The 27,273-nt window shown below is 41.9% G+C and overlaps 1 protein-coding gene across 21 annotated transcripts in view; it reads left to right on the top strand.

Annotated features, from left to right (window-relative positions):
• The window catches only part of LOC126272220 (uncharacterized), a 622,019-nt gene that overhangs the window by 120,848 nt on the left and 473,898 nt on the right, over nt 1–27,273 (top strand). The window lies entirely within an intron of this gene.

A 27,273-nucleotide genomic window follows, 5' to 3' on the forward strand; every position in this document is an offset into this window, starting at 1 on the left:
CCAACGATTACACGCATTCCAAACACTGACATTATTTAAAATTAATACATTGCGGAAGTTTCACACAGCTCTCCCCGTTTTTGTAGATTACGATTTTCTCGCCGCGTCGCTTCATCACGGTATGCTAAATACAATGTCAGCTGGCTAATGGCATTTCCACGCTTATTAGACTAACTGCATAGATTTACCTTTAAATGTGTCACCATTTAATGCGGGCATGAATGGGTTTGCGGGCCTTTCATATGTAATTGTCGGACATTAACGTGATCGTGTTATGAAGACCTGCTAATTGCTTCTCAGAATTTCGAGATTTCTCAACAAAGAACGCACCTCTGCTGTTCGGTGACACTCTTCAGTTTGACACCGCAATAATCATTCATCCTAGTGTTTTAGAAGTCAATCGGCATCAACTTGCTAATATAGTTCATATAAAACCAGTTTTGTGAATCTTCGCGTTAGTTTTTCGCAGTGTCGTGCCTGTAGCCCCAAACTCTGACCCGAAATTTCGCTGTTTTAAGAGTACCACATGTTATTTGCAAAATGTGCAGAAAATGGTACCGTGCAGTAAAAGGAGTTTGGCTGTCAGGTTCTATTGCTTACCAGACAGGGCACACGTGTGTTTGTAAACAACGCGTTATGTGACTATAAACAACACCGTAGGACATAGCGCCGCCTTTTCCGCAGTTCACTTAGTTAACATGGTTTTGTCCTCATATGCCCTTAAAATATCAGGTACGACTCATTTTAAGAGAAAACTCTCAGCTTGTCTCTTCTAAAAACCTATTTATCGTTATACTCGACACTGATTACGTCACCCCGCATCATATTAGCAACTAACAAACAGATTAGGAGATTTCATTATGTCGTTGCACAAATGCTTACGTATACACATCATGAAACCAGTACTAAATTTAAAGCATGGGCCAATAACCTCCGTCGAAATGAAAATAAAAAGTCTTGACTAATACTTCAGTTCATGATCATACAGATTGAAAGCTGGTTGAAAACAGTTCGTCTGGTCTTGTTTTCTTAACGAATTTAATGAACTGTGTTTGAGAGTTTCTTTCTGCTAACACGTTGTATTCTTCCGTTAGTGAAATTATCCTAATTACGTTATTAAAAATTATTCTAGGAAGAATTACTACTTACAAGAGAAACATTTTCAGTACACTTATAATACCACAAATGTGTGTCGATATTACAATGGTTAGTGTTATAGGCAAAGGATCTTCCGCAGTTAGTGTGTAAATTTTCATGCAACATGACAATTTTTCATGTAAGTGAAAATGTTTTAAACGAATGGTTTAACAGAAATATTAGGTTCACGACGTAACGCATTTTGTTAAAAATGGTCGTTAGCTATTTACAACCTGAAGGCAACACAGGTACGGAATTGAATGCTGCGTTCATTAAATTAGTTTGAAAACTCTCTACTTGTAAAATATCACACTTGGGAGTGTGGAAGCAACGCAAGCAGCGTTCTTATTAATACAAACGTGCGTGCTTTCGTCTTGGAGTGACTTCAGATGAAGTGCGTCAGAATTACAGAACCCTGAACCACTCGCTGGTGTAGCTGCGCGGTCCAAATGACAGTAAAATTTCGTGCAGAATTCAACAACCAAAGTGAGAATTGGCAAGAGTAGACAGTTTCAAAGTCAAACTATCTCTCTCTCTCTCTCTCTCTCTCTCTCTCTCTCTCTCTCTCTCTCTCTCTCTCTCTCTCTCTCTGTGTGTGTGTGTGTGTGTGTGTGTGTGTGTGTGTGTCGATTTGCAATGACACCTTAAAAGACTGGAAGAGAACACAAAGTTGGCAAAGTTCTCTCTTGTATTCGAAATTGGAATGCAAGCAACGAGATACTTACAGGAGCAAATTGGTCCGAGTTGTAATAACAATTTTGTTTTGTGATGTGGCAGAGTAACAACAACGCAATCTCACAGGCTGTTTGCCGCTACACATATTGTAACCGTGCACGCTGTTTCCCTCCAGAATCGAAGAAAGAGAGAGAAAAAAAATTGGATAACTCCGAGTAGGACCAGCGCGCTGAAAGTTCCGTACGTACTTAATTATGTTTATATATAGTCCGTCCGCCCTGGAGATCGAGAATCTCAGCAGTCTTCGCCTCTTACCGACGATACATCGTTAATAGCTAGATATTGGTTCTGTGGATTTAAAGACCCGTATCAGAATTCCTATAGTCGTTCCTCAGACTAGGCTGCACATACAAAAAGAAGTGAACTGGGGATTTGAGTTTATACATTTAGAGAGTTAGAGTGGAAGAGAGAGAGAGAGAGAGAGAGAGAGAGAGAGAGAGAGAGAGAGATAGAGATGTTTTAATAAAAACATTATTTTCGAATTACAACTAACATTTTATGTTTGCATGCGGTCATATTCGTATACTACGCTTTTGACGGATGATGATTGCAATGTATCTTCAAATGGCAAAAATATATTTTATGTGTGTAATAATTACAGATTAACAAGTGCTAGATTTTTTACTTCTATTGTGAAACCTTGCTTGTGGCCATACTTCATTTTTCTAGGTCAAGGCAAAGCAAGCAATAGGTTTTGTTGGGTGAGTTTTTAGAGTATCAAAATGTAACATAAAATGGCCGTATCTTTTTATTGCGTTGACCCAGAAGTTTTAAATTCGTCCACCGTCAAAAGGCCGTAATGTGACATAAATTTGCGTTACTGAGAACGAAGAGGAGGAGATTAGTGTTTAATGTCCCGTCGACAACGTGGTCATTAGAGACGGAGCACGAACTTCCTGTCAGATTAAAACTGTGTGCCGGCCCAGACTAACTCGCGAAACTTTGCCTTTAGCGGGTAATTGCTCTACCATCTGAGGTACCCAGGCAAGACTCACGACCAGTCCTCACAGCTTTAATTCCGCCTGTACCCCGTCTCCTACCTTCCAAAGTTCATTCTGTAGAAATGCAAATCGCCTGTGTCCTTTCGGAGGAACCATCCTGGCATTTGCCTTAAGAAATTTAGGGAAATCGTGGAAAACCTAAATCAGGATTTCCTTACGCTGGTTTGAATCAATGTCCTTCATAAAGTGACTCCAGTGTGCTAGCTCGCTCGGTCTGTAGGACGGACGGACGGACGACAAAGCGATCCTGTAAGGGTACTGTTTTTACAAACTGAGGCACGGAACCATAAAAAACAGAAGTGGCATTTAAAGGCGGTTATCTTCTGACATCCAAGATTTTTTACAAAAGAAAATAGTTTGTGAATACTATGCCACTAGAACTTTCTTGTACTAAACCAAATTTGCGAAGAATTATCCCACGTAGCATAAGGTGCGCAGCTATTTGAAATGTGCCCATCCTCGGTAAAGTTTGTTACAGTCTGTTTCTGCACTTCAGAATCGGTCGTTTACGTATTTACGGAAAACAGAAATAGAGAGCCAAGGATCTGATGTAAAGACTTTTCTGTCCATAAAACTATACAGAAAGGCCTCAATAATCATATTAATAATAATAATAATAATAATAAATTTAACATGAAAAATACATGCCGGATGTAGCGAAGTAATGCAGCCATTACTTTGCAAAATGATTCAGGCCAGTCAAAGTTGCGGAGATACAAATGAAGGGTAACAAGCAAGCAACCTTCCTATGCAGTTAATTTCTGTTAATATCAGAGACTGATCTTAGTCAAACGGTAAGTGGGCGGACAGGAAGCGGGAAAATTAAGACGTTTGCAAAGCTGTTCGTCGGCTTTAGAAATTAGCCGCATTGGTAGAATTCTTTTATCTGGTTTACCATGTGATTGCCAATAGTACGAACTGACCCTTCCTAGCTGTCAGTATATCCGCATATAACTGCAGTATCACAGGAAAATCTTTCTGTAATTCAGCTCCACGAAAAAAAAAATCCTTTCATTGAGTATCTGTATGACCTAAGCAAAAAGCTTACCCTTTTATGTTTGCACTTGTGTGAAACTTTACGTAGACCGGCAAACACCAGACAGTAGCGCCTCTCCCTGAAGATAGTGCTGCAGTTTAGTATAATATTGTTCCGGCGTTAGAGATATATGTATGTCTCATCTGAGTGATTACACAAAGCAGATACTAAGAAAAACCGGATAATCGGTGACAGGTTGACTGCATGATTGATGCAACCCATAAGGTGTACTCCAATGCTCGATGTAGTAACTTGAACATAGAACTGAGATTTAATACTCACCTTCTGAAACTAATATTAACTTTTGCAGGGGGACTCTGAAGTGCGACATTAAAGAGCATGCGTTCATAGATTCCGAAGACGTCACTGTAAAGTGGTTGTACACGCAGCGTACTATGAAAGAAGAGCTCAACTCGGCGTACAGCAGCCGCTATACTTAAGTTTTTCTAAACGACGTAGTCGAAATGACTGAGCTATGATTACTGCTGAATTCGGTAAGAAAAATAAAGTTTATTTTCTGCGAAAGTCTGTCTAGGCGGAAGAAAAGTAGCATCATTACAATCAGGTCAATCGGCATTATTCTGCGTGTACCTCTAGCGTCGCCTTTTCTCATCTTGTTCCATCATGCATTGTGTCCTAGGAGCCTCGATTTTAAATAATATGTGGGATAGCACCAGATTCCATTCCTTGTTTCGATGCGTTTGTTGCACACTGCTCCGAATCAAAAACATATCAAGGCGTTTGAAACTTCAGTTTCACAACCTCTCGAAGGAGCTGATCTGTGTACAACCTGTCAGTGACGTTGAAACCTGAGTTCAACTTGCTATACACCACAGGCACTATGTTACTCCGAAGTGGTCCCATCGTTCACAACTGACAGCAGGACTTACATCTTGAGCTGATCGAATCACTGTCAGTGACAGTTGCAGGTAGTAAACTGTAGTTTTGCGGATCATTGCACCAACAGGACAGGTGGTGATGGTTTACTAGAAAGGGTAATCAGGAAATGGGGGAAAAGAACAGGAGGAGGAATATGAAAAGTCAAATTGGGAGGAGGAGGTTAGTCTGAACATTCATTGTTTCGTTTCTGCAGACGACCTTGCCATCTTGCCTGAATCCATAGAACACACAACGACGCAAATAAATCTCCAACACACGACTTTAAAAGTAGGTCTGTGTATATGTTCTGAAAAGAATGTATGACATGCGAAGGAAACTCCGAAATACATGGAAACTGGCCATAGAAGACCAAAAAGGCTACAAAATTTAAATATCTAGGTGAAATTAATACAACTATTCGCTTTGGACAAAGAAGCTAAAATGGAAAAGGCTTGTTTAGTTAGCAAGAAACCTGTAAAACAAGAAATCTATTCCTATACATGCAAAACACGGGCACTACAAAGCTGTCAGCAGACCAGAATGACAAAATGGTTCAAATGGCTCTGAGCACTATTGGACTTAACATCTGAGGTCATCAGTCCCCTAGAACTTAGAACTACTTAAACCTAACTAACCTAAGGATATCACACACATCCATGCCCGAGGCAGGATCCGAACCTGCGACCGTAGACTGAAGCGCCTAGAACCACTCGGACACAACGACCGGCGCAGAATGACAGACAAACAGTTATGTGAAATAGAAAAGAAGGAAAATAATAAGGGAAGTGTTGGGACCAAAATATGACAATGGAAAATGGGGAATTAAGAAGTAATGAAGTTTATGGAAAAATAGAACGAATATTCGACACAGTGAGGAAGAAGAGTTGTATCCTATGGATATCTAAAAAGTCTTGATGGAAAAATGAATAAAAAAGAATATGTAACATTTTTGATAAACCCAAAACAAATTCCGTGGATCATAGAAGTTAAAGCAGACATAAGAAGAATGGAAATAACGGAGGAAGAAACAGGAGAAAGAGAGACTCACGGTGTGGACAGAAGGAAGAAGAGAGAAACATAGGGAAAGAATGATAAACTGCTGGAAAGAAAGAAACGAGGAAAGGTGGTCCGTAGTAGGCCAAACAAATAAAAAACCGCTGATTTTTATGACATCATTGTCTCTATTAAAATTGTTTTACAAATTCCAAAACTGCCAATTTCAGAAGGTGACTTTGTGATCATGGACTTCATTTACAAAATAAATTTACGTCTAGAACGATGAAAACACACACAAACTAAATGCAGTTAGTACGTACAATTGCTATGGTAAATTTGGGAAAACCATATAGTAGCCTATTAACAAAACCAGGAGCCATTTTTGGAGAATTAGCTATGAATGGGAAGAATCTCAGAAACTAGTTCATGACAATAATACCAGAAGTTGTCTTCTTATTATTTACTAACATCTCCGCGAAAATTCTCTACATACCAGAGGTAAAATGAGAACTTATAACTTTGAACAGTAACAAAAACCGGTTCTGGAGTAGTATCCATAGACATGGTGAAGAATTCACCTTTGATGCTTGTTATAATATTTGTATGTGAAAGTCTTTAACTGATCTACGGATGGAGTGGAAGTCTCCAAAGAATTGAAATGAAGTCGTAAAAGTTCAGTGTATAAAAAGGAGCTAAAAGGGAATGCAGTTTTGCTCTTCGGAATAAATGTTATGTTCTCTGTCATAGATAGTTTGGAGGAATCATAAAACGAACAACAGAACAGCAGGAATAAGATGTGGAGGAGAAAGATGGATTTAGTACTGCTGAAACATACATAAATAGTACACTATGTCTCAGACAGTAGAAAAATAATAGTATTAGGTATGTGCATAAGTTCATAGCGTTCTTTCTTTTTGCTTGTTGCTATTCCGGTTGCTATAGGTTTATTTATCGACTGTCATTTTTTATTTGAAGTTCACTGTTGCTATATGAATTTACGGATTGTCATTTTTTCTTTTAGAGATGGGTGGGGAAACTGTGATTGCTAAAAAATGGAGTGCCAAGTGGAGAAGTAGGAGCACTTCCGACATATTCAATAGAAGTTTGACAGAGCAGCCGGAATCACTTGCACGCTGTATGGGGACAATGTCCTTGCACAGAGCAACGGAAGAAAATAGCTTTCTGGTTTTAAGCAGGATCGTTTTGACGTCAGTGACTCTACCAGGGAGACCTTCGGTGTTTGATGAAGAGCGTTTAAGTTCATTAATCCACAGTTAGTCAAGCCACTGAACTGCCAGATGTGGTGGACTGTGATCATTCCACCATTGTGCGACATTTGCGTGCAGTCAGGAAGGTTCAAAAATAGTGTGTATAGGTATCGCGTGCCCAAACCAAAATCGCAAAAATCAGAGAGTGGGCATATGTGCGTGTCCGCTTGCTCGTCATCAATTGACTCGTGAAAAACACCGGCCATGCCTTTCATGCGTCGTTGCTGGTGGCGAGAAAAGGTGTTTTTATGCTAACGTAAGGAAAAGAAAGGAATGGTTGCATCCAAACAAAGCAGCAGCTCCCTGCACAAAAGACTGCGCATCCATAAAAGATATTATGCATCTGGTGGCACAGTCAGTGTGTGGTGTACTGTGAACTGATTCCCCGAGGTGTCACCATTCCTGCTGACATTTATTGCCAACAGCTGAGACGTCTTGCAGACGCAGTCCAAGAATTTTCATCTTTTCCGCTATCGAACAACCTTGAAGGAACTTCCTTCCAGATGAAAACGTCCTCCCCACATTGTTCGACGAGGTCTCCGCCTCAAAACCACATTATTTCTACAGTCATGGAATAGAAAAGTTAGCTCAGCGTTGGCAGACTGTTGGAAACAGTAAATGAGACTATATTATTCATAAGTGAAGTGTATTATGTTTATTAAACGCTACGAACTTATTGACCAACCCACTTGACGTGTCAATTAAAGCCTCATGGGAAGCAATGGAAGACAGTGAAACTTCCTTTCTGATTAAAAGTTTGTGCCGGGCTGGGACTCCTGTGCTTGCTTCACGAAGAAGACAGAATACCGAACTAGCTAAACACTCTAAAATGGAGGATCGATCAAGTAAAGGGAGGCCTCGCTACCAGCGATCCCTGCAGCATCACGTGACTTCCCCCTTTTTTAATGTATCAATGCTAGTGGATAAGTGACACGAATTTAACAGCACAGAGAAGCGGCCGCTAGAGAACTGCCACGTGGTATCACCATCTCGCTGCAGGGAAACGTTGTCCCTGTGCACGAGCTGCAGACCCGTTACTGCTGACCACTCATCTACCAGAGTAATACAGGCAATAGCTGATCGTGCAGCCACTCCTCCATAGCAATCATTACTTTGTATTGTCTAGTGATATCCGAGAATGTGACGCCGGTAGACACCTGAGAACCGAAGTACGGCAGTGTCACGGGGAGACCACACCGTAAGACAGTAGTTAGCCACCTTGAAGAGGACTGCTTCAAAGACGGCCGAAACGACTGCATATTAGTTCGTTTTAGTGTTTCGTGATTATACAACCTAACATCCAAAATGATTCTATTCAAATCTGTCAGTTTACATTTAACAATGCATTTACGGAAGTATCTTGGTTTTCTCTTACGAAGTACGTATTGATAAGACTCTTAAAACTGGAGGCCTACATGTGATGTATGGTTCTGGGCGTAGGAAATGAGTGTGTAAATAGTATTTTGTTGCCTGTTGATCACGTTCTTGAAACTGAGAGGGAAGGTCATATAAGCTCCGTGTTTAAAAAATTTGTGGAGAAATAAGAGTGGTTTGGAGATGCCTGTTGAAAAATTGCAGTTTATGTTTGTAGGAATGGAAAGACGTGACTTAAAACCAAGAAGGTACACAAAGTTCCATCTGCCATACAGCGTAAGGTCGCTCGCGCTGTGTACCTTAAATGTAGCCTAAAAATGCCTAATGAAAATACTTCAGCCTGACACTAACGGCGGATGGAAGGGATCTTAAAGATTTACTGACTAAAAGAAGGGAAAATGTCTTAAATAAGCTGTTAACGTCCAGTACTATGAAAATGGAAGATTTTCAAAGATACAGAACACTAAATTACAAGAGTTTTGTGATACACATAGCGTCATATGTGACAAAAAAGTGGACTCTGGACAGAAAAACTAAAGAAAGGCTACACGCTATGGAAATGAAGTACTGGAGATGACACTGTAAAGCCACAGTAATCTCCAAAGTAAGGAATGAAAACATAAAATGAGTGCTGAAAACAGATTCAACATGATTATAATGGATAGGGAGGAAAGAACTGTAATGGACTGGCCACACGAGGCGTGTGGATGATAGCAGAATAGCTCACAATTTGGGCATGGAGGGACCTTCAGGAAGGCAGCAAATGGAAAGAAAAGGAATGGAATGCAGGAAAGACAGAGCAGAAACGTATTCGGGAAAGAGAGAGATGCTATAAAAGAACCGCTGCAATAAAAGTTAATGGCGACAATGATGTATTTTAAAACATGTTGTTTGATAGTGAAGCCCACCCAATGAAAGGAATTAGACACCGCTGATAATGCCAGTCTTGCATGTAAATGCTCATATTGTAAAAAAAATAAGTTACTCAACCTGGAAATCATCTACTATACAGCGACAAGAAATTTATGTCTGAGCCTCTGTCGACCAGTAGGGGTTCTCTGCCACGATAATCTAGGCCCCTTATGGTTATTGTTATGAAGACATAGACGGTCATCCCAAATTAGCTACTGATCGGAAATTCAGTGCGTGTCTGATCCTGAACATGGCAATTGCATGCCGCTAATCCCTCAGCTAATCCCCTTGAGATGTAATAGTCGCTAATAAATCATATGTGGCGCGTAGCTATTGAGTAAACAACTGTTTTTACTATCCAGGCTACTATAACATAATCTACAAGCACAGTGTAATAAGACCAATATCTATACGCTAGGAAAAGAATTGAATTTATATTACTAGTTGGGAAGTCGTTAAGAGCGACTGTAAGAATAAGCACACATTTGTTGTGGGCTTCAGCTTGAGATGCCAGAGGATGTACGAACAGAGGCGGGAGTTTGGCAGTAAACAGCTAATGAGAAACTGCTGGCCGTGACCCACCGGACGTAGCACTCAGAGCACACTTCCGGATCACTACATAGGTATAGCCATTCAAGATTTAGACATCCGACCAGGAATTTGGTTGAGATTTCCGCGGTCGCTGAACAACGTAGTATACAGTCTCAAGGTCACACGCTGTCACTTTTGCAGAAACGAGAAATGTGAATTTATTTTTAACTAATTCATCTGTAGCAGTATCGTTGTCACGAAGATCGGTATTATGATCAAAAAGTTGCTGTGGTACATTGAATATGCGTAGGAACCCAAATAGTTGTACTTGGTGGCAGTGGTGAAGGTGTCCACTAAGTAGATGTACAACTAATGGAAGGAACTCGGCTGTATTTATTTAAATACGTTCATTCATATCATTTTGCATACAGTAGCCATTAGAGTTGTATTTTTACAACACAAGGCAATAACAATGACGGTTACAAATTTTATAAGCCCCAGAGTGCTTGACAGCATTAAGATAACGTTAAAGACAGTGTTAAGCAACATTGCCATTAGCAAATAGACGTTTGAGATATTGGTGTTAATTACTCTGTAGAAAATTACGGAGGTCCGGAAGCTAGTTTAAAGTTGTTTATACCACGTATTGTTTGTACTTTTGTAGGGAAACAGCATGAATGGCTTAATGGCAACTGCAGGCGGTGGGTTTATTCCCAACACACTTAATCGCATACAGTTACTCGACTACCGAGGTCGGCGAATAATTAAGCGGTGAACACGAAAAGTACACAAACTGTGTGACTGACAGTAATAATCCAGTGAGAAATAATCATTTTCTCAGGCGTTTATAGATTTCCCCAAGCAGAGCAGTTAAAATTTTATGTATGTATGATGTAGCAATAATTTTGTATTTGCCTATCTGGGTTGCCAGTAGTGTTTAAATTAAACATTTGCTATTTTCCATGTTGGCAGTTATTGGTTAGACGAAACCTGTCCACTCACATTTTGAATAAAATCCAAAAAGTATTTCAGTGAACACAATACATTTAAATTGTCACGTAATATCATCTACAATAATCAGCTGTGCATGAATCAAATTATGCTACGTTAAAATTAGTTTGCTACTCAACATCAGAATTAGTAATTAACCACTCTTTATACACTAACAAGAAACTTTGAATACCTATATTTCAATGACTTCGTATAATTAATGTGAAGACGATACCGAAATAAAGATTTTCTCAGGTGAGATATCTGCGGCACTTGACGCTTTCGACTTGTTACCGCAACCCCCTTAAGTCCATTACATGCCATATAAATTTTATAAAGAAATTTCGTCTGGAGTGAACGAACATTTACGCGAAATAATACACTTTCGCATAGCTTGCTAATAGCCGACGGAAAAATAATTCTTTCCGAAAATGAATGTTGAGTGTAATAATGAGTCGTTGCTTGTTAACATACTACGTCTTGTCGATGAAGAGAACACGCGTCGAGAACAATAAACCAGCTTTCTGGCTGCAAGTTGAAACGTATGTAGTCATACTGCGTAATAGGTTGATATCGAAACTGGGCAAGAGGAATCTGAAAAAAAAGAGAAATGAAGACACACGATCTCAGCGTGCCCAAGCACTCGATTAACCTTTCCAAACGTCTCCGGCAGGCAAATGAAACCCGCTTCTGAGGTATTTCGTGAATGAAGCTGGATGTCGCCATTGGGCTTCCCCCCTATCAATTATCACAGTATGGTTGTAAATACGAAATATAAGTTCATCAAAACTGTGCCCACGTTGCTTGCAGCTAACTGCGCGTCGGGAACGTGTGAGCGTATGTGGATGACGTGTCACTGCGGATGATGGGGCTGCAGTCAATCAGGACATACTTGCTGCTAGGCTGGCGAATGCGGACTGGCTCCCTGCTGTGTGTATGAATTCCTAAGGGACCAAACTGCTAAGGTCATCAGTTCCTAGCCTTACAGACTACTTACACTACCTTAAACTAACTTGTGTTAAGAACAACACACACACACACCCGTGCCTGAGGGAGGACTCGAACCTCCAGCGGGAGAGGCCGCGCAATCCGTGAGTTGTGCCTCAAACCGCGCGGCCCTCCCTGATCCCAGGCACCTGCTGCGGTCTACATCACCTGGAAACGGACGCATTGTCGAACAGTGTGAGCTGCTGTGAAACCACGATGTAAGTTCGGCTTTGTCTGAAGTCGGAGAAACTTCAGAGGGTGGACGAAACATGGAAACACCAAAAACACAACACAATGTGCATAATACGGGGTAGGAAACCGGTTGGGATCCAAAAAAGCATCCAGTTGACGGAATAGAAGAGTGGAGGTGCTGTATGATTTTCAAGTGAACCTTATACCATTCTTTCTGCAAATTAGTGGCAGTTCAAGTAAAAGTCACAGAAGTGAATAGCGATCACCCCCCTTCTCTACAAAGTAGACCACAGAGGCCAATAATCTAGAAATCGGATGACTCTTGGCCAGGAGAGATGAGACAATTCATCCTTGTGCTCACAAAACCACTCCTGGACGATGTGAGCTGTGAGAACATAGGCCCTGACGTCTTGGAAAACAGCATCACCATTCCGGAACAGAAAATCATATCGTGGGATGGATATGATCGCTCAAAATGATCACATAATCCTTGGGAGTAATTTATTCTTGTAGAGTAACCGCGGGGCCCTTGAAATACCACAAGGCTGCCCAAATCATTACTGAAACCCCGCCAAGTTTCACTCTTGGCACGTAAACTGGACCAGAAGTTGGTAACAGGGAAATTAGACCCATCTGAGCACATTGCTGTTCTACGTTGCTCCATAGTCGATGTTTTATGGTTTCGGCACCACTTTTCCTGTTACTGGCAGTTGCGTTACTGATAAATGGTTTTGAAATTCCCACCTCGCCATGCAGTATTCTCCTTATGGAGCTACCTGGTGCTGAAAGCGTTCGCGATTGCGAGATTCAGTTCCGCAGCGACTTCTGCAGCTATAGTCCTCTCATTTTTCGTCAGTCCTCTTCAATGACGATCATTCGTGACGATCATCCAACGCACATGTTCTTCGCGTTGTGACTTATCGCACAGTCTTTTTTTTTACGCTTTCTCTGTATGCTGTACAAATTGTCGATACGACGCTTCATGAAACACCAAACACTTTCACTATCTTGCTTATGGAAGCACCCACCATAGGAGCACCAACAATTTGTCCAAATTCGAAATCACGTACCTCCGACATAACGCACTCACAGATTCGCAGAACACTCTTCTGACCACGGCTGACACTTGCAACGTATTCAGTGGTGCGTTGTATGGACGACGGTCGTGGCAAACCTACTGGCCTGGTTAGCATCGGCATCTATGTTCAAGCATGCGTTTCTTGCGGTGTTTGCATATTTTTGTTCAGCTCATGTTTGTCCAAAGTCTAGACTTCATATTGAAGAAAGGGGAAAAGTATTTATCATGTGAAGCAACTATGTCAACAAAGAGGAAAGCGGTAGACGAACGCTGCAGCATACGTAATGCTTATTTATGTAACCGCATATTCGTGGTTTTATGAGTGGTCTGTGAAACAATCACTCATTTATGACTTACGCAGTGTAAACATACTCGTAAAACTGCACTAAAAGTATAATGCTTGTATTCATATGTGTTTACAACTTACATATTGCGGCGTTCCCCTTTCTTTAAAGGATTATTTTCTTTAAATGTTACTCCACAGTATCCAATCCCGAACGCTAAAGTTCAGCTCAGTTGCAAGTTTCCTCTTAAAATTTGATTCGGGTGAGCCAGCGCATTAAGGTGCCTAATTAAAAATTCACCTTGGAAAATGTTGCCAGCACAAACCTCCTAGAAGCCCTAGATTAGCATCTAATAGCAACAAAAATGTTCCACCGTTCCGGCGCTACTAGCTTGACAATTGAACAAAAAAATGTGAATCGTCGTAGCTTGACGCAGCTACATGAAAACTGCGCACCGCGCAATGTGACTGAGAATAAAATGAGCAAATTTTCATGTCGGTTCCTTTTGTAAAGGAAGTGTCTGACTACCGAGGACCAAACATATTGCAGGCACTGCATCTCGTGTGACTCAGCTGCCTGTTTTTAATATGTAATCACTACAACAGCCTTAGCCTGGCACAAATTTCCAACACATTAGACTAGATGAATATAATACGACGACTGACTATTTGACAACCAGATGTTAATGTTTTCTTCTAAAAAAAATCCGCAGGTGGATTGTCTACTGACCCTTGTTCCATGGCTATTGTTCCGTCCCTCCACTCTCGTTAAGCGAGCAACTGTACTAAGTTCCCCGTAACGCGACGCTCCTTGGCGGCTCGGATGTTCTTCGCAGTAGACATTTAACAAATTCCTACACATCTCTTACCTATGCTTGAGACAGCTTAAGGGGAAACGTGGAAGGTGGACCCCCTCGTTTATCATATGTTACTTTTTGTAATACATTTTATTATTTAATGGCAATATTAACATTACAATTTACAACCTTTTTAAAAGTAACACTTAAACAATTATATAATTAAAAACAGGACACGGAAAACGGAAGTACAGAGTTCCCTAAAACAAACTCTAACATCAACTGAACGTGGTTGCAAGTAGGTTCAACAAATAATCTTATCAATCAGATGAACTGCAGCAACAACCGTTAAATGTACTGAGAATTGCCCTGTTGTTGTTGTTCTGGTCTTAAGTCCTGAAACTGGTTTGATGCAGCTCTCCATGCTACTCTATCCTGTGCAAGCTTCTTCATCTCCCAGTACCTACTGCAACCTACGTCCTTCTGAATCTGCTTAGTGTATTCATCTCTTGGTCTCCCTCTACGATTTTTACCCTACGTGCAGCCCTCCAATACCAAATTGGTGATCCCTTGATGCCTCAGAACATGTCCTACCAACCGATCCCTTCTTCTGGTCAAGTTGTGCCACAAACTTCTCTTCTCCCTAATCCGATTCAATACTTCCTCATTAGTTATGTGATCTACCCATCTAATCTTCAGCATTCTTCTGTAGCACCACATTTCGAAAGCTTCTATTCTCTTCTTGTCCAAACTATTTATCGTCCATGATTCACTTCCATACATGGCTACACTCCATACTAATACTTTCAGAAATGACTTCCTGACACTTAAATCTATACTCGATGTTAACAAACTTCTCTTCTTCAGAAACGCTTTCCTTGCCATTGCCAGTCTACATCTTCTCTACTTCGACCATCATCAGTTATTTTGCTCCCCAAATAGCAAAACTCCTTTACTACTTTAAGTGTCTCACTTCCTAATCTAATTCCCTCAGCATCACCCGACTTAATTTGACTACATTCCATTATCCTCGTTTTGCTTTTGTTGATGGTCACCTTATATCCTCCTTTCAAGACACTGTCCATTCCGTTCAACTGCTCTTCCAAGTCCTTTGCTGTCTCTGACAGAATTACGATGTCATCGGCGAACCTCAAAGTTTTTATTTTTACTCCATGGATTTTAATACCTACTCCGAATTTTCCTTTTGTTTCCTTTACTGCTTGCTCAATATACAGATTGAATAACATCGGGGATAGGCTACAACCCTGTCTTACTCCCTTCCCCACCACTGCTTCCCTTTCATGCCCCTCGACTCTTATAACTGCCATCTGGTTTCTGTACAAATTGCAAATAGCCTTTCGCTCCCTGGATTTTACCCCTGCCACCTTCAGAATTTGAAAGAGAGTATTCCAGTCAACATTGTCAAAAGTTTTCTCCAAGTCTACAAATGCTAGAAACGTAGGTTTGCCTTTTCTTAATCTAGCTTCTAAGATAAGCCGTAGGGTCAGTATTGCCTCACGTGTTCCAACATTTCTACGGAATCCAAACTGATCTTCCCCGAGGTCGGCTTCTACCAGTTTTTCCATTCGTCTGTAAAGAACTCGCTTTAGTATTTTACAGCTGTGACTTATTAAACTGATAGTACGGTAATTTTCACATCTGTCAACACCGCCTTTCTTTGGAATTGGAATTATTACATTATTCCTGAAGTCTGAGGGTATTTCGCCTGTCTCATACATCTTGCTCACCAGATGGTAGAATTTTGTCAGTACTGGCTCTCCCAAGGCCGTCAGTGGTTCCAGTGGAATGTTGTCGACTCCGGGGGCCTTGTTTCGACTCAGGTCTTTCAGTGCTCTGTCAAACTCTTCACGCAGTATCGTATCTCCCATTTCATCTTCATCTACATCCTCTTCCATTTCCAAAATATTGTCCTCAAGTACATCGCCCTTGTATAGACCCTCTATATACTCCTTCCACCTTTCTGCCTTCCCTTCTTTGCTTAGAACTGGGCTGCCATCTGAGCTCTTGATATTCATACACATGGTTCTCTTCTCTCCAAAGGTCTCTTTAATTTTCCTGTAGGCAGTATCTATCTTACCTCTAGTGAGATAAGCCTCTACATCCTTACATTTTTCCTCTAGCCATCCCTGCTTAGCCATTTTGCACTTCCTGTCGATCTCATTTTTGAGACGTTTGCATTCCTTTTTGCCTGCTTCATTTACTGCATTTTTATATTTTCTCCTTTCATCAATTAAATTCAATATTTCTTCTGTTACCCAAGGATTTCTACTATCCCTAGTCTTTTTACCTACTTGATCCTCTGCTGCCTTCACTACTTCATCCCTCAAAGCTACCCATTCTTCTTCTATTGTATTTCTTTCCCGCATTCCTGTCAATTGCTCCCTTATGCTCTCCTTGAAACTCCGTACAACCTCTGGTTCTTTAGTTTATCCAGGTCCCATCTCCTTAAATTCCCACCTTTTTGCAGTTTCTTCAGTTTTAATCTACAGGTCATAACCAATAGATTGTGGTCAGAGTCCACACCTGCCCCTGGAAATGTCTTACAATTTAAAACCTGGTTCCTAAATCTCTGTCGTACCATTATATAATCTATCTGAAACCTGTCAGTATCTCCAGGCTTCTTCCATGTATTCAGCCTTCTTTTATGATTCTTGAACCAAGTGTTACCTATGATTAAGTTGTGCTCTGTGCGAAATTCTACCAGGCGGCTTCCTCTTTCATTTCTTTGCCCCAGTCCATATTGACCTACTACGTTTCCTTCTCTCCCTTTTCCTACTACCGAATTCCAGTCACCCATGACTATTAAATTTTCGTCACCCTTCACTATCTGAATAATTTCTTTTATTTGATCATATATTTCTTCAATTTCTTCGTCATCTGCAGAGCTAGTTGGCATATAAACTTGTACTACTGTAGTAGGTGTGGGCTTCGTATCTATCTTGGCCACAATAATGCGTTCACTATGCTGTTTGTAGTAGCTTACCCGCATTCCTATTTTCCTATTCATTATTAAACCTACTCCTGCATTACCCCTATTTGATTTTGTGTTTATGACCCTGTAGTCACCTGACCAGAAGTCTTGTTCCTCCTGCCACCGAACTTCACTAATTCCCACTATATCTAACTTTAACCTATCCATTTCCCTTTTTAAATTTTCTAACCTACCTGCCCGATTAAGGGATCTGACATTCCACGCTCCGATCCGTAGAACGCCAGTTTTCTTTCTCCTGATAACGACATCCTCCTGAGTAGTCCCCGCCCGGAGATCCGAATGGGGGACTATTTTACCTCCGGAATATTTTACCCAAGAGGATGCCATCATCATTTAATCATACAGTAAAGCTGCATGCCCTCGGGAAAAATTACCCTATTCATTAAAAAAAAAACTGTAAGAACTGTATCGTTAAAAATAGGACTTCAAATCGGAAGTACAGTGTTTCCAATAGCAGAGGCTATATGAGCTGAACGTAGCTGCAAGCAGGTTCAACAATCAATTATGTCAACCGTATGAATAACAATAACAGCTGTCAAATGTAGTAACAAATTCCAAGCGTAGCTGTCCGTTACTCAGCTGAACTACATTCATCCAGTTCCCGGGTTGCTCACAAGAAACGCCACTGACTGAAGCTGTTGGGAGTCCGCTTAGCAATGCAAAACCCTTAATTTAAAAAAAAAATCCCCTAAACAATAAATTACACACTCTGTCAAACAGACGAACAAGAAAGATATAAAATTTAAACATAGCCACCCATATATCACAACTAAACATTAGCAAGAAAGGTTAATAAACATAGAAATTTGGGCAATTGAAAATAAGTTGAAATAGCTGCAGTTGAAATGTATTTCAACTTGGTACTGACCAGCAGAAACTTTGACGCAGTCCATAATAACTAAACAATTACCGAAAATTCAAAGTTAGCTGAGAGCTACAGCAGACGGCCGTGACAACCAACAAGGAACGAACAGCCAAATTTTGCAGCAGGTGTATTAGCTAAAGACTGTGGACCAAGGTAAGGTTCGCCAGTTTGTCTTGATAAGTATCATGTCTTAAACTGCACACGCTGAGAAGTAATGATAAGGGTGCTAGCTTTAAAGTACTGTTAGAGAGGGAAAACCTCAGGCTTGGCAAACACGTCTTAAGCTGCTGAGCCCTTTAAACTCAGCAAAACAGCTAACTACTGGTCCCCGCGTGAGCGGCGACACCCGCCGTGGCATGCATGAAAGGATCAGCTTTACTTAACTTGGCACCGACGCAGCTAGAAGGGGCGGCCGACCGCCGACCAACCCAGACACCGTGCGACGATCGGAGTGCGACGCCCCCCCCCCCCCCCCCCAACACACACACACACACACACACACACACACACACACACACACACACACATACGCGCGCCTGTGCTCCGGGCTCAGGGAACAGTAATGCGCCGTTTTTCGTCAAAGTTTTCCTGACAACACACATGAAAAGGGAACAGTAATCTGCGAAAGTAAAGCTTCACACAAGAGTAGCCGGGGAATAAGAAGTAAATATAGATTAATGAGAAGCGGGTACCAGTTGGCTAAATTTAACCCTCTAATTAACACAAACTACGCAGATACCTTGTCTCCAGATAGAGCCACAAATTATTTCATTATTTCCTTCACGATAACTGGCACGAAGCCAAGAAGGTCCAAGTATACTACAGCGATTTTTTTTTTAAGCAACATGGCACTGAATGTTTCCTTTCCCAGATTTTGAGAAAGATGTACTCAGGTTTAATTTTCGTTATTCTTCCGACTTCATTTCACAACCTTAGTTTCATAAGGTTGTCATTTTCTGGTCTCTTCTGTGACCTAACCATACACACGTTGATGCAAAACTTCAAGCTGTTCAAAGTTTTCCTATCCTTTGGCTTCCAGGTATCGTGCAAGAGCTGGTCAAACTGTATTCTGTGCTTTATGATTTTACATGAATTGTAGGCACTTTCGTGAGATTATAAATTTGCCTTGTAGTAATCGTTATTCTACTAAGAGTTTAGTAATTACTTACTTCCACTAATGCTACGTCAACGTATTTATCATTCTAAACTCAAAATAATATTAGGTAAGCACATAGCGCTCTAAGCATTATACACAGATGAAAAGATTTCGGGGGACACGAGTTTTGGGGTTTGCCACTCTTCATTGAGCTATATTTAAGGAATGGGTATGTTACCAAATTATACCTTTATCTCTTAGATATTAATTACACAACTAAACTTCGTTACCGCCCTCGTCATTAATTTAACAATAGGTGAAATGTCAGACAGGTTTCGAAAACAGAGTGGAAACAATCATTCATCTCGTAGTGCTTTTCATTGGACTTTGAGAGCTCTAGCAACGCGTATGCCCTTTGCGAGCGTTTATATCATCGCCTGACAACTGTGTGGTATGCTTCGTATGATTGTACGGTCGCCGCCCTGTGCTATCCGCTCCTGTTCCTCAACAAGAGGCCATGAGAGTTCTTGGAGAGTCGGTGGCGCAACAAGACGACGAATACCTCTGCCAGTCGTCTCCCACACGCGCCTTATTGGGTTTAGGTCGGGACTCAACGCTGGCCATTCCACTAATTCAGCCTCCAGGCATCGCAGGACATCCCCTGTGACGCCCGCCGCATGAGCCTTGGCATTATCGTGCACTAGAAGGAATTCAGGCCCACCATCGTAGGCAGGCGGCACCAAATGGTCCAACAGGATCTGTTCGACGTATTGCCTGTTAGCAAGGAGACAGTAGGCAGCTATAAGATCCTTACACTTGTCAACGCCGATGATGCCTCCTCACACCATCAAATAATCTTCGCCGAAGCTGTCATTTTCCTGAAGGATTGCCAGGTACCGCTCACCACGGCGTCTCCACACACGAACCGGCCATTACCTTGCGTCAGAGGATATTTGGACTCGTCTGTGAATAACACGTTTCGTTAGTGACGAAGTTGCCAGTTGACATGGGAGCAGCAGAAAAAAAGCAAGCTGCGAGGTGTTCTCGTCTGAAGTGAGGTATTCGAAAAGAACGTACACAGCGGCTCCAATGGCCCTTCTGAGATCGTGTGCAGTGCTCTGGCGGTAACCGTGCGATGCCGCAACACAGAGATGGCCAAAATAGTCTTCACTTGGGTCTGTAATGGGTCGGCGAGCGGCGAGCTTGGACATGTCTTGTGTACTGACCAGTCTCCCCGTGACTCGTCCACAAATCTGTGGATGATATGTTGAGAGACATTGGCATCTGCAGCGACACGATGGAAGTCTATCCTTCCTGGATGAAACAGATTGCCCTTGCAACTTGTACTGTTTTAAAATGTCGCATTACATGTGCTTGGTTGAGTATGACTTTCACAAATGACAACTGCCGTCTGTGTACATAACTAGAGAACGCTGGGGCACCGGTACTCACTTTTGAGTGTTCACATGCTACCGTAATACATAACACGGCCGATACACGGCAACTGACTTCATACATTAAAAGCGATGGTCTCAGGCTATGCAATAAGACCGGATGTATCAAAATAGATTTAACATACCGGACATTGATACACGTGTTCCCCTACTTATTTTGAGCAATGTAAATTATATCCAATATTAGTGAAATCCACTATGCTTTTCTATTATCTGGGATGGAATATTCTATCCCAATCCACACCACGGTGTTCACCATAAATAAAAGCTTGTGATTTTTGTTATAGACAGCAGTGTTTCCGTTCTTGCTTGCGTGTCAGTTATATGGTACTAATGATTGTGGTGTAAGCGATAATAACGCTTTCAGTAACATTGGAACCATCGTCTTTTGCCGATAGAGTAAACTAATGGCCAAACAACAAATGAAGCGGTGTCACTCTCCACAAACATGACTCAGGGTTCGGCACAGGTACCCTGCCGTCATTAGTAACGCTCGGACTGGTTTGCGGCGTTGCTCTGACTCACAGGACTGAGCAGAAGTCCCACTTAACAACTCCATGAGTAATTTTGTTACCGCTACGTACCTGCTTACCTCGCTGTCGTTAAGGGGTAGCAGATCGATTTCACAGAGGGGGAATTTGTAATCAGGTTTCGTACTGCAAAGGTCTCCAGTAGAGGTTCCTATCAGAATTATTGTGTAATCCATCTTACGATTCTTGAATCTTTCACATACACACAGTCACTTGCGACTCTTTTCCTGCATTATTAATTTAACCAGGTGGACTGTCCATCGTCCACTGCATGTAAACTGAGAAAAATTTCAAAATGCGTTCGGGTGCATTCAGTCTGTCCGTGAGGCTTCATCACTAGTAGTCAGCGCAGCTGAGTGAAGTATGAAACGTGACGGTTGTTGTAGAGCTCAAACGAGAGGGAAATACACAGAATGAACTTCTGAGCTTTTATGTTATTCACTGAAGATTACAGCTTGAGTCACTGAAGTGAGGCAGATTTTCAGAAACTAAGTTCAAATCTAGAGAATATGTATATACTCACCCTTAAATACCTAGTCTTTGAAAAGATATTGGTCCTAATTTTATTTAGAGTAGCCGCAGGTGTATCAATGGTCTCTAATGAAACAGGTTTGAAAATAGTAGTTCAAAATTATCCTGCGCAAGTCTGTTGATGCGAACTGCATATTGCAGGCTGTAGAAAGAGGTGTATATGAAGAATGACAACAGCTGGCAAGTTTTTAACAATTTTCTTTACGAGGTCCAGCTTTAAATGGGTTTAAGTGTAAAATCAAACAAAAAAACTTGTACTGGATTTGCCTGCGCAACACAACACTCGGGATCCGAATTCTTGAAGAATCATTTTGTGTTTCATGCTACAACCGAGCACTGACCTTGTCACTGAAATTGGAGGTGATTTTAAATCAGTCATAAACGGATATTTTCGTATTGGGAAGGGGAATGTCGTAACATTCTGTTATCCACGCATTGTCGATGAACGATTTAGAAAAAGATGTAAAGAAGGAACTGAAACAAATTTCATCATTGTGCCTGCAACGACTAGATGAGAGTTCAGAAACAGTCCCGTGACTGGGTCAAGAATGGTAACACGAAACTGAAAAAATTCTGTTTCTTTAAAAAAAGGAAGTGTTTATAATGAGTAAATTGAATGATAAATACATAACCATTACGGGATAGATATATCGTAAAATATTACAACGGTTTGATTCCTGAGATAATTGACTACATATTTCAAATCATAAAGCTAGTGTTTTCTGTTGCTTTGTAGATCGTCATCCGTACATAACAAGAAAAGATATAATGTGCAAGTTTCGTAAGCCATTACACACGCAATGTTTGCAGAATTAGTGATAAATATACTTTGGATCATATGTCCCATGATATGAACAGAACTGTTTTTCATGAGATGGGGGTAATACTGTAAGACATTTTCTTCACGATGATTTATGGATTGAGTAAAATTTCTCCCCAACGACAGCCCTTGAATGTGAACACGGAAAAGACTGTCAAGCAATCTCCTACTAGTAATATCGTTTTACCCTACTCTTCCTCATTGGACCGAAGACCAATACCTTATTTTCAGTCGACCCCTTCTGCTCACTCAATTTATGTTACACATTTCCAATAGAGATAAATTTGCAGCTCTCCTTTGCACGTCAAGATGACTACGAACTTTCGCATCACAGTATTCCGTTCTGACTTGTGAAAGAGTATGTCCGCATCTCGTGGTTGTGCGGTAGCATTCTCGCTTCCCACGCCCGGGTTCCCGGGTTCGATTCCCGGCGGGGTCAGGGATTTTCTCTGCCTCGTGATGGCTGGGTGTTGTGTGATGTCCTTAGGTTAGTTAGGTTTAAGTAGTTCTAAGTTCTAGGGGACTGATGACCATAGCTGTTAAGACCCATAGTGCTCAGAGCCATTTTTTTTTTTTTGTGAAAGAGAGCAAATGCTTACTACATTATTTCACTGTTAAAAGAAATTATATTTTATCGCAAAAAATCTTTCGTTCCAGATATTTAAGGATTGTAAATTACCTGGTTAAATGACATGTCACTGCTAGCATTATTGGCACTTAAATTGCGGACAATTGCTGAGGCTGCTCCGTATCATTATTATAATTTTTTGTACAGAATTTTAAGTTCCGGCGCAACTCAACGAACGCTCTCCACCTTCGTAACAAGTAATCAGCGTTAACACATATCTGGCAACAAGCAGATAAGCATGTTAGAGTTCTTAACCGCTGTAACTGCTGCAAGCTATTTCCGAGATTTCTTTGTTTGGTGCACTGTCGTCCGTGGAGCAGCAGCTCTTGGTGCCTTTTGGCTTCATTGCCAGGGGGTTCCGACCGATCGAAGGGGACTCTCTGAGAAGGTCAGACGAAATCTTTCGCTCATTAACCTCTGACCTATGCTGCTGGTTGAAGTTGCCAGGTCAGTACTATGAAGGCATAACGTCCGCACGTCAATTGCTAGCAGATGTTGACCCTGGCACCGGTAAGATGATGCGCAGCTTACACGATTTGTAAAGGGTTAGACGATCTGTCCCGATTTACGTTGGGATAGACCCAGTTACTGTGGGTGCAACTCGTTATTGTGTATTGAATACTCGACAGTGGTTTCTTGAACTTAATATTTCAACTTTTGTACTAAAGAGAACAGTTGAGCTAGAGGCAAGATAATTTTGTGTGAACCATAATTCGCGTCAAACTGTTTGTACACACAGCGCAAGTAAAACAGAACTAGTCACTGATCAGTTGTAGTCAGTGAATATCGTTTATGCGTTGTCTGATAAAGTCTGTGAACTTCCAAAATATTTAATTCTGCACCTCGATAGAAACGGGTTCTGTATTTATTATCCATATCCGTGTAGTTATTGTGGTCCCGGCGAACACACATTTGTTTATTTACATGAGAAAACTTCGGGGAAAATTGAGCTAGGCTTGACAACTGTAGCACTAGAACGATAGAAAACCTGTTGACTACACAAAACACTAAAGTGATTCGAAGGCAGACCCCGGCGAAAATCACCATTAATTTTTCACTGCAGTTAAACAGTGTGTTAGAAATTCAAACCCAAACTTCAGATAGCGCTTCAGCCTTCCGTTATAGTTAACTAGCTAGCAGACCCTACATTCATTTGCCAATTCACTGTTAGATATGAAGCATTCTGTGCGCTCCTGCAGTAGACTCGGTGTGGAATATGATCGTGACCGTTTCTGTACGCTGGCCACAGCTGCTTCTCGTGCCTATAACGCAGGATTTGTAAATATCTCTATGGCAACGCCTTTCCATAGTTGTATACACATCATTGTCACCCATAGAAATTCCATCTTTGTTTGGCAGCATGGAGTCCGTGTATGGCTGCAAAGTAGCCGAACACAACCATTCCCAGTCAGTGATCGGTTCAGTTGGATCAGAGGAGGCAGTCCGTTCATGTAAACATACCCCCACCCTTACGGAGCCGCGACCAGCTTGCATGGTGCCTTATTGACAACTAGTCCATGGCTTCGTGGGGTCTGCGCCACACTCGAACCCTACTATCGGTTCTTACCAACTCAAATCGGGACTGATATGACCATGCCACCGTTTTCCAGTCGTCTACAGTCGAATAGATATGGTCAGGAGCCCAGGAACGACGCTGGAGGAAATGTCGTGCTGTTACCAAAGGCACTCCCGTCGGTATCAGCTGCCATAGTCCATTAACGCCAAATTTCGCCGCGCTGACCTAAGGGATACATTGGTCATACGTCTCACATTGATTCCCATAGTTATTTCACGCAGTGTTGCAAACACTGACAACTGTACGCAAACGCCGCCGCTCTCGGTCATTAAGTGAACGCCGTTGGCCACTGCGTTACCCGTGGTGAGGGATAATGACTGAGACTCTGTATTCTCGGTACTCTCTTGACACTGTGGTTCTGGGAATAGCGAATTCCCTAACGATTTACGAAATGGTATGTCCCATGCGCTTAGCTTTAACTACAATTCCACGTTAAAAGTCTGTTAATTCCCCCGTCGCACGGCCATAGCCAGGTCGGAAACGTTTTCGCATGAGTACGAATGACGGCGCCGGCAATGCACTGCGCTTTTATAACTTTTGTACGCGATACCACCACAATTTGTACATCTCTGTCTGCCTGCCTGCCTGCCTGCCTGCCTGCCTGTGTGTGTGTGTGTGTGTGTGTGTGTGTGTGTGAGAGAGAGAGCGCGGGCGCGCGCGCGCATATCGCTGTTCCATGACTATTGTCACAGTGTATCTCGTGAACTATGTTAGGTAGCAGATTCTTGCCGACACAGCGATTGTTGCGCCCTCTCGCCCCCCCCCCCCCTCTCTCTCTCTCTCTCTCTCTCTCTCTCTCTCTCTCTCTCTCTCACATACACACACACACACACACACACACACACACACACACACACGATTTTGCAGTGCCTGTCCTCATCTTACTGACTTCAGTTCTTCCCGACCCGTCCATAAACAGTCATAAATATTACATATTGTTACAAAACTGAGTTGCGCCAGATTTGTAAGTTAGTCTTTGTTAACTAGGGATGTTGCCAAACTATTATTCTGTACACTTTAACTAACCTAGGGAAAAACATTGTAATTTACAGATCTGGCGCCAACTAAGATTTGTGACCGGGTAAGTCTGCGACCCTTTAGCAATCTTGCAGGCTGGGAAAGACTAAGCCTTACATCTGCAGAAATTCATCGGTTTGGAAAGCACGCTCATCTGGTCATCCGGTGACGGACTCAGAGTAGTCGTAAAGGGAGCGTGGATGTCCAGCTTCCGGGAAGCTGAGGGCGTGTGGAGGAGGAGCTGAGCGCTGCGGAAGCTGGCTGTTAATTGCGCCTGCGAGGCACGCCTAGGCTTCCCACGCCCGCTCGTGCCCGCTGGTGGCGGCTACTCCCTGGGAGAGCGCGGGCATAACGGGCGGGCGCCGCCTCTGCCACCGCGACACTGACTCCCGCTCACCGTGCCCGTTCGGTCGCTCCATATCGTCGTACTACAGTAAGCGTGTCCCTGTCAAGTGGCTAAGCTCAAACCCACCAAACCTAGAGATTTTTTCTTCATCTACGTCTACATAGATACTCCGCAAATCACATTTAAGTGCCTGGCAGAGGGTTCATCGAACCACCTTAACAATTCTCTATTATTCTAATCTCGTATAGCGCGCGAGAAGAATGAACACACACATCTTTCCGTACGAGCTCTAATTTCCCCTTATTTTGTCTTGGTGATCGTGTCTCCCTGCGTAGATCGGTGTCAACAAAATATTTTCACATTCGGAGGACAGAGTTGGTGATTGGAATTTCGTGAGAAAAACGCCTTTCTTTTAATGACATCGAGCCCAAATCCTGTATCATTTCTGTGCCACACACACACACACACACACACACACACACACACACACACAAACATTTGGCGCTAATACAAAACGTGCTGCCTTTCTTTGAACTTTTTCGATGTACTCCGTCAGTCCCCTCTGGTAAGGATCCCACACCGCGCAACAGTATTCTAATAGAGGACGGACAAGCGTAGTGTAGGCAGTCTCCTTAGTAGGTCTATTGCATTTTCTAAGTGTCCTGCCAATGAAACGCAGTCTTTGGTTAGCCTTCCCCACAACACTTTCTATGTGGTCATTCCAATTTTTCTTAATTGTAATACCGACGTATTTGGTTGTGTTTATGGCTTTTAGATTAAACTGATTTATTGTGTAACGGAAGTTTAACGCGTTCCTTTTAGCACTCATGTGGATGACCTCGCACTTTTCGTTATTTAAGGTCAACTGCCACTTTTCGTACCATTTCGATATGTCTTCTAAATCATTTTGCAGTTTTTGATCTTCTGATGACTTTATAAGTCGATAAACGACAGCGTCATCTGCAAACAACTGAAGACGGCTGCTCAGATTGTCTCCCAAATCGTTTATATAGATAAGGAACAGTAAAGGGCCTATAACACTAACATGGGGCACGCCAGAAATCACTTCTATTTTATTCGATGACTTTCCGTTAATTACAACGAACTGTGACCTCTGACAGGAAATCACAGATCCAGTCACATAACTGAGACGATATTCCATAAGCATGCAATTTCACTACGAGCCGCTTGTGTGGTACAG

This window comes from Schistocerca gregaria, chromosome 1 (assembly GCF_023897955.1).
Source record: "Schistocerca gregaria isolate iqSchGreg1 chromosome 1, iqSchGreg1.2, whole genome shotgun sequence".
NCBI classification, from domain to species: domain Eukaryota; kingdom Metazoa; phylum Arthropoda; class Insecta; order Orthoptera; family Acrididae; genus Schistocerca; species Schistocerca gregaria.